The sequence below is a fragment of the Rhinopithecus bieti genome, unplaced genomic scaffold (genome assembly GCF_001698545.2).
Source record: "Rhinopithecus bieti isolate Rb0 unplaced genomic scaffold, ASM169854v2 scaffold_13742, whole genome shotgun sequence".
In the NCBI taxonomy this organism is placed as follows: domain Eukaryota; kingdom Metazoa; phylum Chordata; class Mammalia; order Primates; family Cercopithecidae; genus Rhinopithecus; species Rhinopithecus bieti.
This window is the reverse complement of record NW_016807807.1, coordinates 609,561-617,265: the sequence shown is the minus strand read 5'-3', so window position 1 is coordinate 617,265 and position 7,705 is coordinate 609,561. Positions and strand designations below refer to the sequence as shown.

General features: G+C 42.9%; 1 long non-coding RNA gene across 1 annotated transcript in view; it reads left to right on the top strand.

The window, feature by feature from the left end:
• Positions 1 to 55: 55 nt before the first annotated feature.
• Positions 56 to 7,705, top strand: part of LOC108536781 (uncharacterized) — a 38,385-nt gene continuing 30,735 nt past the window's right edge. The window contains exon 1 of the long non-coding RNA XR_001887624.1: positions 56 to 446. This is a non-coding gene — a long non-coding RNA (uncharacterized LOC108536781). The remainder of the gene's footprint in view (positions 447 to 7,705) is intronic.

Genomic DNA, 7,705 nt, shown 5'->3' with positions numbered 1-7,705 from the left:
GGGGGGCGGGGCGTGCGTCAGACCCCGCCCCAACCCGTGGCTCGGGCCCGCCCCCATCTCAGCACCCCAGGCTAGTCTGGGAGGCTGGTGCAAAGGCAGCTGGTGGCGGGGTTGGAGGCTTCTTGGGAGCCCACGACGTGCGGCGGCGACTCGGAGGCCGACTTCGCTACAACAAGGATGGCGGTGACGGGCGCAGAGAGCGGGCCCGGCTCTCCTTGCGTCGAGGCTGCTCTGATTCCACTCGCGTAGCTACGCGGCCCCGGCAGCGGCCTCGGTCCCGGGGGGTGGGAGCTCCACAGGGTTCCGCCCTGTCCTGGCGACTACGCCTGAGGGGACTCTATGCTAAAGCTCTGTCGGGCAGGCGGGGCGTCCGGGAGAACCTGGTCTGGATCGGCTACCGCTGGGTCCCTGAGCTCCGCACGGAGTCTGCAGGCTTTGTTTAACTTGTGAGTTAAGAAGTTAACCTTTCTTGTAGAGATTTCCAGTCTTGCTTCTGAATCCCGTTCTTCCTTGCTAGCTCTCATTGTCTTCACCCATTCCATCTATCAAAACCTGAAATTTCGGGGCCGGTGCAGTGACTCACGCCTGTAATCCCAGCACTTTGGGAGGCCAAGGCAGGCGGATCACCTGGGGTCAGGAGTTCGAGACCAGCCTGACCAACATGGAGAAACCCCGTCTCTACTAAAAATACAAAATTAGCAGGGCATGGTGTTGGCGTATGCCTGTAATCCCAGCTACTCAGGAGGCTGAGGCAGGAGAATCGCTTGAACTTGGGAGGCGGAGGTTGCGGTGAGCTGGGAGATCGTGCCACTGCACTCCAGCCTAGGCAACAGGAGCGAAACTCCGTCAAAAACAAACAAAAAACCCCTGCAATCTCCTAAGGATCTAATAGATAAGACAGGTTATTCATCCTGAGCATAAATGATCCCTCTCAGGGTATCTGATTCAGTAACTATACTTACTCTCTAGTGATAGAACAGAAACTTTAGTCTGCTGCCAGTGGAGGCATGTGGGAGAAAAACAGTGGATCTATTTGATGTCCTGACATCAAAGTAAATTCCAAACAAAGCAAATAGTTAAATATTCAAAAAAAAATTAAAAATAAAAAAAAAATAGAGGGAGAGAGAGGATATAAAAATACCACAAGAAAACAAGGGAAAAAAATAAAACTAAGGTTGGAGTGGTGAGAGGGTTTTCAAAGAGCATATAAACCATAAAATTAAAAATTGATAAATGTAGGCTGGGCGCGGTGACTCCCGCCTGTAATCCAAGCACTTTGAGAGGCTAAGGCGGGTGGATCACCTGAGGTCAGGAGTTTGAGACCAGCCTGACCAACACGGTGAAACCCCGTCTCTACCAAAAATACAAAAATTTCGCCGGGTGTGGTGGAGGGTGCCTGTAATCCCAGCTACTTGGGAGACTGAGGCAGGAGAATTACTTGAACCCGGGAGACAGAGGTTGCAGTGAGCCGAGATCGTGCCATTGCACTCCAGTCTGGGCGACAGAGCGAGATTCTGTCTCTAAATAAATAAATAAAAATTGATAAATATAACTACGTAGAAATCTAAATTTTCTGCGTAGCAAACAAATATAACAAACCCCAAGAAAAATATTTGTAAAATGTATGACAAAATTATATTTTATCTAATTATTAAAAAAGAAGTACAAAAATGTTCAACTCAGAGACAAACAGGTTTCTACAGAAAATACAAACGATTTTTTAAAATACAAGAATCTAACACCATAAAACAAAAAAATATGATTTTCACAAATGCAAAGATGAAAAGTTTGACTATATACTGTTTTGATGAGGATATAGGGAAACCCTTTTTTCCCCCCCAGAGGAGGTCTCCCTATGTTACCCACACTGGTCTTAAACTCTTGGACTGAAACTATCCTTTTGAATAGCAGGGCTTACGAGTGCATGCCACCATGCCTGGCTAATTTATTGTTGATAGGAGTATAAATCCATACACGCTTTGTAAAGAATGAGTGGGCAATAGCTGTCAATGTAAAATTCAACTCTACTTTGACCCAGGAAGTTCATATTTTGGAATTTATCTTACAAATGTATTCTTATGTGCACACCAAAAGAATGTACAAATTTGACTGGGCACGGTGGCTCACACCTGTAACTCCAGCACTTTTGGAGGTTGAAGCCGGAGGATCCCTTGAGGTTAGGAGTTCAAGACCAGCCTGGGAAGAAAAGGGAGACCCCCCCCCCATCTCTACAAAAATTTTTTTAAAAAATTAGCTGGGCATGGTGGTGGGCACCTGTAGTTCCAGCCAGCCATAATTGCACCACTGCACTGCAGCCTGGGTGACAGAGTGAGACCCCGATTCAAAGAAGAAAAAAAAGAACAAATTTTAAAGATCCCTTGGCAACTCTCTGCACACTAAATGATATCACTGAAATTTACTTTAAAATAAAATGTAGGAGTGGGGAATGTGGGTTGATAACTTGAAACTACCTCATAAATACATGATATTCTTTATATTAGCTTGTCTACTTTAGTGTATATGTGAAAATTTCTATAATAAAAAAGTTTTTAAAAATTGAAAACAGCCAGGCTCAGTGGCTCAGGCCTGTAATCCCAGCAATTTGGGAGGCCAAGGCAGGCGGATCACGAGGTCAGGAGATTAAGACTACTTTGGCTAACACGGTGAAACCCCGTCTCTACCAAAATTTAAAAAAAAAAAAAAAAAAAAAAAAAAATTAGCCGGGTGTGGTGGCGCGCGCGCCTGTAGTCCCAAGCTACTCCGGAGGCTGAGGCAGGAGAATGGCGTGAACCCCGGGAGGCTGAGCTTGCAGTTAGCCGAGATCATGCCACTGCACTCCAGCCTGGGTCGACAGAGCGAGACTCGGTCTAAAAAAAAAAGAAATTGAAAACAGAAGAATGTACAAGGAGAGTCATTGCAGTTTTGTTTTTAAGAACTGAGAAAGTTTATTTATCCAGGACATTGTTTAAGTAAATTATGGTTTCTACCAGTAATACTCTGCAGCTATTGAATAAATATAGCCAGTAAGTATATGAAAAAATGCTCAACATCACTAATCATTAGGGAAATGCAAATCAAAACCGTGGTGAGATATACCTCCTACCCTTTCAGATGGCTACTATCAAAAAAACAGAAAATAATGTTGGCAAGGATGTGGAGAAATTGGAATCCTTGTGCACTGTTGGAGGGAGTGTAAAATGGTGCAGCTCCTGTGGAAAACAATAAGGCAGTTCTTTAAAAAATTCAACATACAGTTGCCATATGATCTAGCAATTCCACTTCTGGATATATATCCCAAAGAAGTGAAAGCAAGGTCTTGAAGAGATATTTGCACATGCATATTCATAGTAGCATTATTCACAATAGCTGAAAGGTGGAAAACCACCCAAATGTCCAAAAATGGATAAATGGATAAGTAAAATGTGGTACATTCATACAATGGAATATTCACCTTTATAAAGGAAGGAAATGTTGGCTGGGCGTGGTGGCTCATGCCTGTGATCCCAGCACTTTGGGAGGCCAAGGCAGGCAGATCACCTGAGGTCAGGAGTTCGAAACCAGCCTGGCCAACATGGTGAAACCCCATCTCTACTGAAAATACAAAAATTAGCTGGGCATGGTGGCAGGCACCTGTAATCCTAGCTATTTGGGAGGCTGAGGCAGGAGAATCACTTGAGCCCAGCAGGTGGAGGTTGCAGGGAGCCAAGATGGTGCCATTGCACTCCAGTCTGGGCAACAAGAGCAAGACTCCATCTCAAAAAAAAAAAAAAAAAAAAAAAAGAATGAAATTCTGACTCATGCTGCAAAATGGATGAACCTTGAGAACGTTACACTAAGTGAAAGAAGCAAATCATAAAAAGGACAAATACTGTATGATTCCACTTACGTGAGGTACCTAGGGTAATGAAATTCAGAGACAGAAAGTAGAATGGGTGTTGTCAAGGGTATGGATTGGGGAGTGGAGAGTTATTGTTTAATGGGGACAGAGTTTCAGTTTTGCAAGAGAAAAAATTCTGGAGATGGATGGTGGTGATGGTTGCACAGCAATGTGAATGTACTTCACTCTACAGCACTGTGCATTTAAAAACAGTTAAGACAAATACATCTTAATTAAAAAACTAAAAGGAAGTTGACTGGGTGTATGGGTGTAAAGATGGTGGCATGATCTGGGAATAAGTAGCCAAAGGAATGGGCATAAAGTTGAAACAAGCAAGGAAGAGCCAGGTCATTAGGGTCCTGAATGTTAGGGGATGCCAGATTTTTCTATGAAAAAAAAATGTAGGCCAGGCGCGGTGGCTCACACCCGTAATTCCAGCACTCTGGGAGGCCGAGGCAGGTGGATCACGAGGTCAGGAGATCGAGACCATCCTGGCTAACATGGTGAAACCCCGTCTCTACTAAAAAAAAAAAAAAAAAAAAAAAATTAGTCGGGCATGGTGGCGGGCGTCGGTAGTCCCAGCTGTTAGGGAGGCTGAGGCAGGAGAATGGCGTGAACCCGGGAGGCGGAGCTTGCAGTGAGGCGAGATTCCGCCACTGCACTCCAGTCTGGGCGACAGAGCGAGACTCCGTCTCAAGAAAAAAAAAATCAAGCGTAGTACCTGGCCCCGTTTTTTTTCTTGACTTTGAACTTATTGGAGATACCTCGCCAGCTTATAGAAGTTGGGTCAATGTTCTCACTTTCTGTATTTATCTGATTGTTTCCTCATGGTGTTCTTTAACTGTATTCTCTTTTATTTCCAGTAAAGCAGAATTTTAGGCTTGAATACAATTACATTAAACATGTTGGGCAACAATTCTTCACCGTTGATGCCATTTTCTTTCTCGCTTGCTTGCTGGCTTTCTTTCTTTCTTTGTCTTTTTTTTCTTTTTTTGACGGAGTTTCACTCTTGTCACCCAGGCTGGAGTGCAGTGGCACGATCTTGGCTCACTGCAACCTCCACTTCCCAGGTTCAAGTGATTCTCCTGCCTCAGCCTCCCAAGTAGCTGGGATTACAGACGCTCGCCACCACGCCCAGCAAATTTTTGTATTTTTAGTAGAGATGGTGTTTTATCATGTTGGCCAGGCTGGTCTCGAACTCCTGACCTCAGGTGATCCACCCATCTCTGCCTCCCAAAGTGCTGGGATTACAGGCATGAGCCACAACGCCCAGCCTGATGCCATTTTCTTCACATAATATCTAGTGTACTCACTATTAGAGATTCTAAGATCATAGGGTTAAGGTAACTATTCCTTTATCTTCTTGCCACTAGAAAGTATTCTATGGGTTGATACACTGAAATCTTTGACATCTTTCCCTGAATGGTTTTAGCATGCAGTAATGATTCTTTCTCGCATCAGTTACTTAATTAGAAGTTGCCAAATGGTAATTAAATTCTCTTCTTTTTTCTATGTTTATTAACTGTCATTCTAATCTCTAATGAACTTTCCCTCATCCACTGGGGTTATTTTGTATCAAAAACTTAGTTCTGGCCGGGCGCGGTGGCTCAAGCCTGTAATCCCAGCACTTTGGGAGGCCGAGACGGGCGGATCACGAGGTCAGGAGATCGAGACCATCCTGGCGAACACAGTGAAACCCCGTCTCTACTAAAAAAAATACAAAAAAACTAGCCCGGTGAGGTGGCCGGCGCCTGTAGTCCCAGCTACTTGGGAGGCTGAGGCAGGAGAATGGCGTAAACCTGGGAGGCGGAGCTTGCAGTGAGCTGAGATCCGGCCACTGCACTCCAGCCTGGGCCACAGAGCGAGACTCCATCTCAACAACAACAACAACAACAACAACAACAACAACAACAACAGCAAACTTAGTTCCACTGCAGAGAAAGAATAAATTATTCTTTATTTACCTTTAATTACCAAGTTTTAGAATAAGAAATTGAATAGTAGCCACCCCCAGCAGTGATAAAAAAGATGGTTTGTTTTCATCTTTATTGAATATGATTATGGACTCAAGAAGTTTTATGCTTTAAATGTGTTCTAGTCAATTATGGTTCATTACTTTTATTGATGCTCAAACTGTCAAAATGTTCCAGATTTGGCCAAGGGGAGTCCTTTCTGCTGGCTCCTGAGACCTTTTCATATGACTCCATTAGTCTTTTAAATGACTCTATTTGTGTTTTGGAGTTTTAATATAACTTCATTAGTCCTGGTTCACTTTGTACATTCCTTACTCCAGACCTGAAATAAGCATCTCTTAAGCCTCCTGATTCCTTTTACTGTGGTATTATATTTACACATATATGATTGCTATGTCTTCTTGTTGAATTGACCCTTTAATAATTATGTAATATCCTTCTTTATTCATGGTAATATCTTTGTTTGAAGCCTACTTTGATATTAATATAGACAGTCTAATTTCCTTCATCTTTTGCTTATTTTTGTAGATACAGGGTCTCATTCTTTTGCCCAGGCTGGAGTGCAGGGTTGCAATCATAGCTTGCTGTAACCTCAAACTCCTGGGCTCAAGTGATCCTCCCACCTCAGCCTCCCAAGTAGCTAGGGTACATTATACCATGCATGCCACCATGCTGTGCTATTTAAATTTTTTTTTCATTTGCAGAGAAGGGATCTCACTCTGTTGCCCAGGGTTGTCTGGAACTCCTAGCCTCAAGAATCTTCCTGCCTTGGCCTCCCAAAGTGCTAGAATTACAGGTGTAAGCCACCACACCCAGCATAATTTCCTTTGATTAGTATTTGCATTTTTCCATTCTTTTAATTTTATTTTCTATATATATATTTTGAGATGAAGTCTCACTCTGTTGCCCAGGCTGGAGTGCAGTGGTGTGATCTCGGCTCACTGTAACCTCTGCCTCCGAAGTTCAAGAGATTCTCTTGCCTCAGCCTCCCAAATAACTGGGACTCAGGTGTGTGCCATTATGCCTGGCTAATTTTTTGTATTTTTAGTAGAGACGGGGTTTCACCGTGTTAGCCAGGATGGTCTTGGTCTCCTGACCTCGTGATCTGCCTGCCTTGGCCCTGTAAAGTGCTGGGATTATAGGCATGAGCCACCTGTAATTAAAGGCCCATTCTTTTAATTTTAATAGATTAAGTCTTTATATTGAAAGTGATTTTATTATAAATAGCATGTACTTGGGTCTTGTCTGTTTAATGTAGTCTGATAATCTCTGCCTTACAGTTGGTATATTTAGACCATTTACATTTAATGTAATTATTGATTTGGTAGGATTTAGGTCTACCATTTCTAATCTGTCTTCAAGTTCGCAAGCTCCTATCACTGTCATTTGCATTCTGCTATTTAGCCCATCAAGTGAATTTTTGAAAACTATTAATAGTACATTTTATTGTTTGAACAATTTCAGCTTATCAGAAAAGTGAGCAAACAGAAGAGAATTCCTATATGCCCTCTTACCCCAAACCCTCCCACCCCCCAGTTTCCCTTATTAACACCTTCCATTAGTATAGTACATTTGTTATAATTGATGAGTCATTATTAAAACTTTATTAACAATAGTCCATGGATTACATCAGAGTTCATTCTTGGTGTTGTATAGTCTACGGGTTTTGACAAATGTGTAATGACATGTATTCATCATTACAGAATCAAACAGAATGGTTTCACTACCCTAGGAATCAGCTGTGCTCTACCATTTATCCACCCCCCTCCCTCAACTCCTAACTCCTGGCAACCACTGAACTTTTGCTGTCTCCATAGTTTTGCCTTTTCAGACTATATATATAATATTATAAATT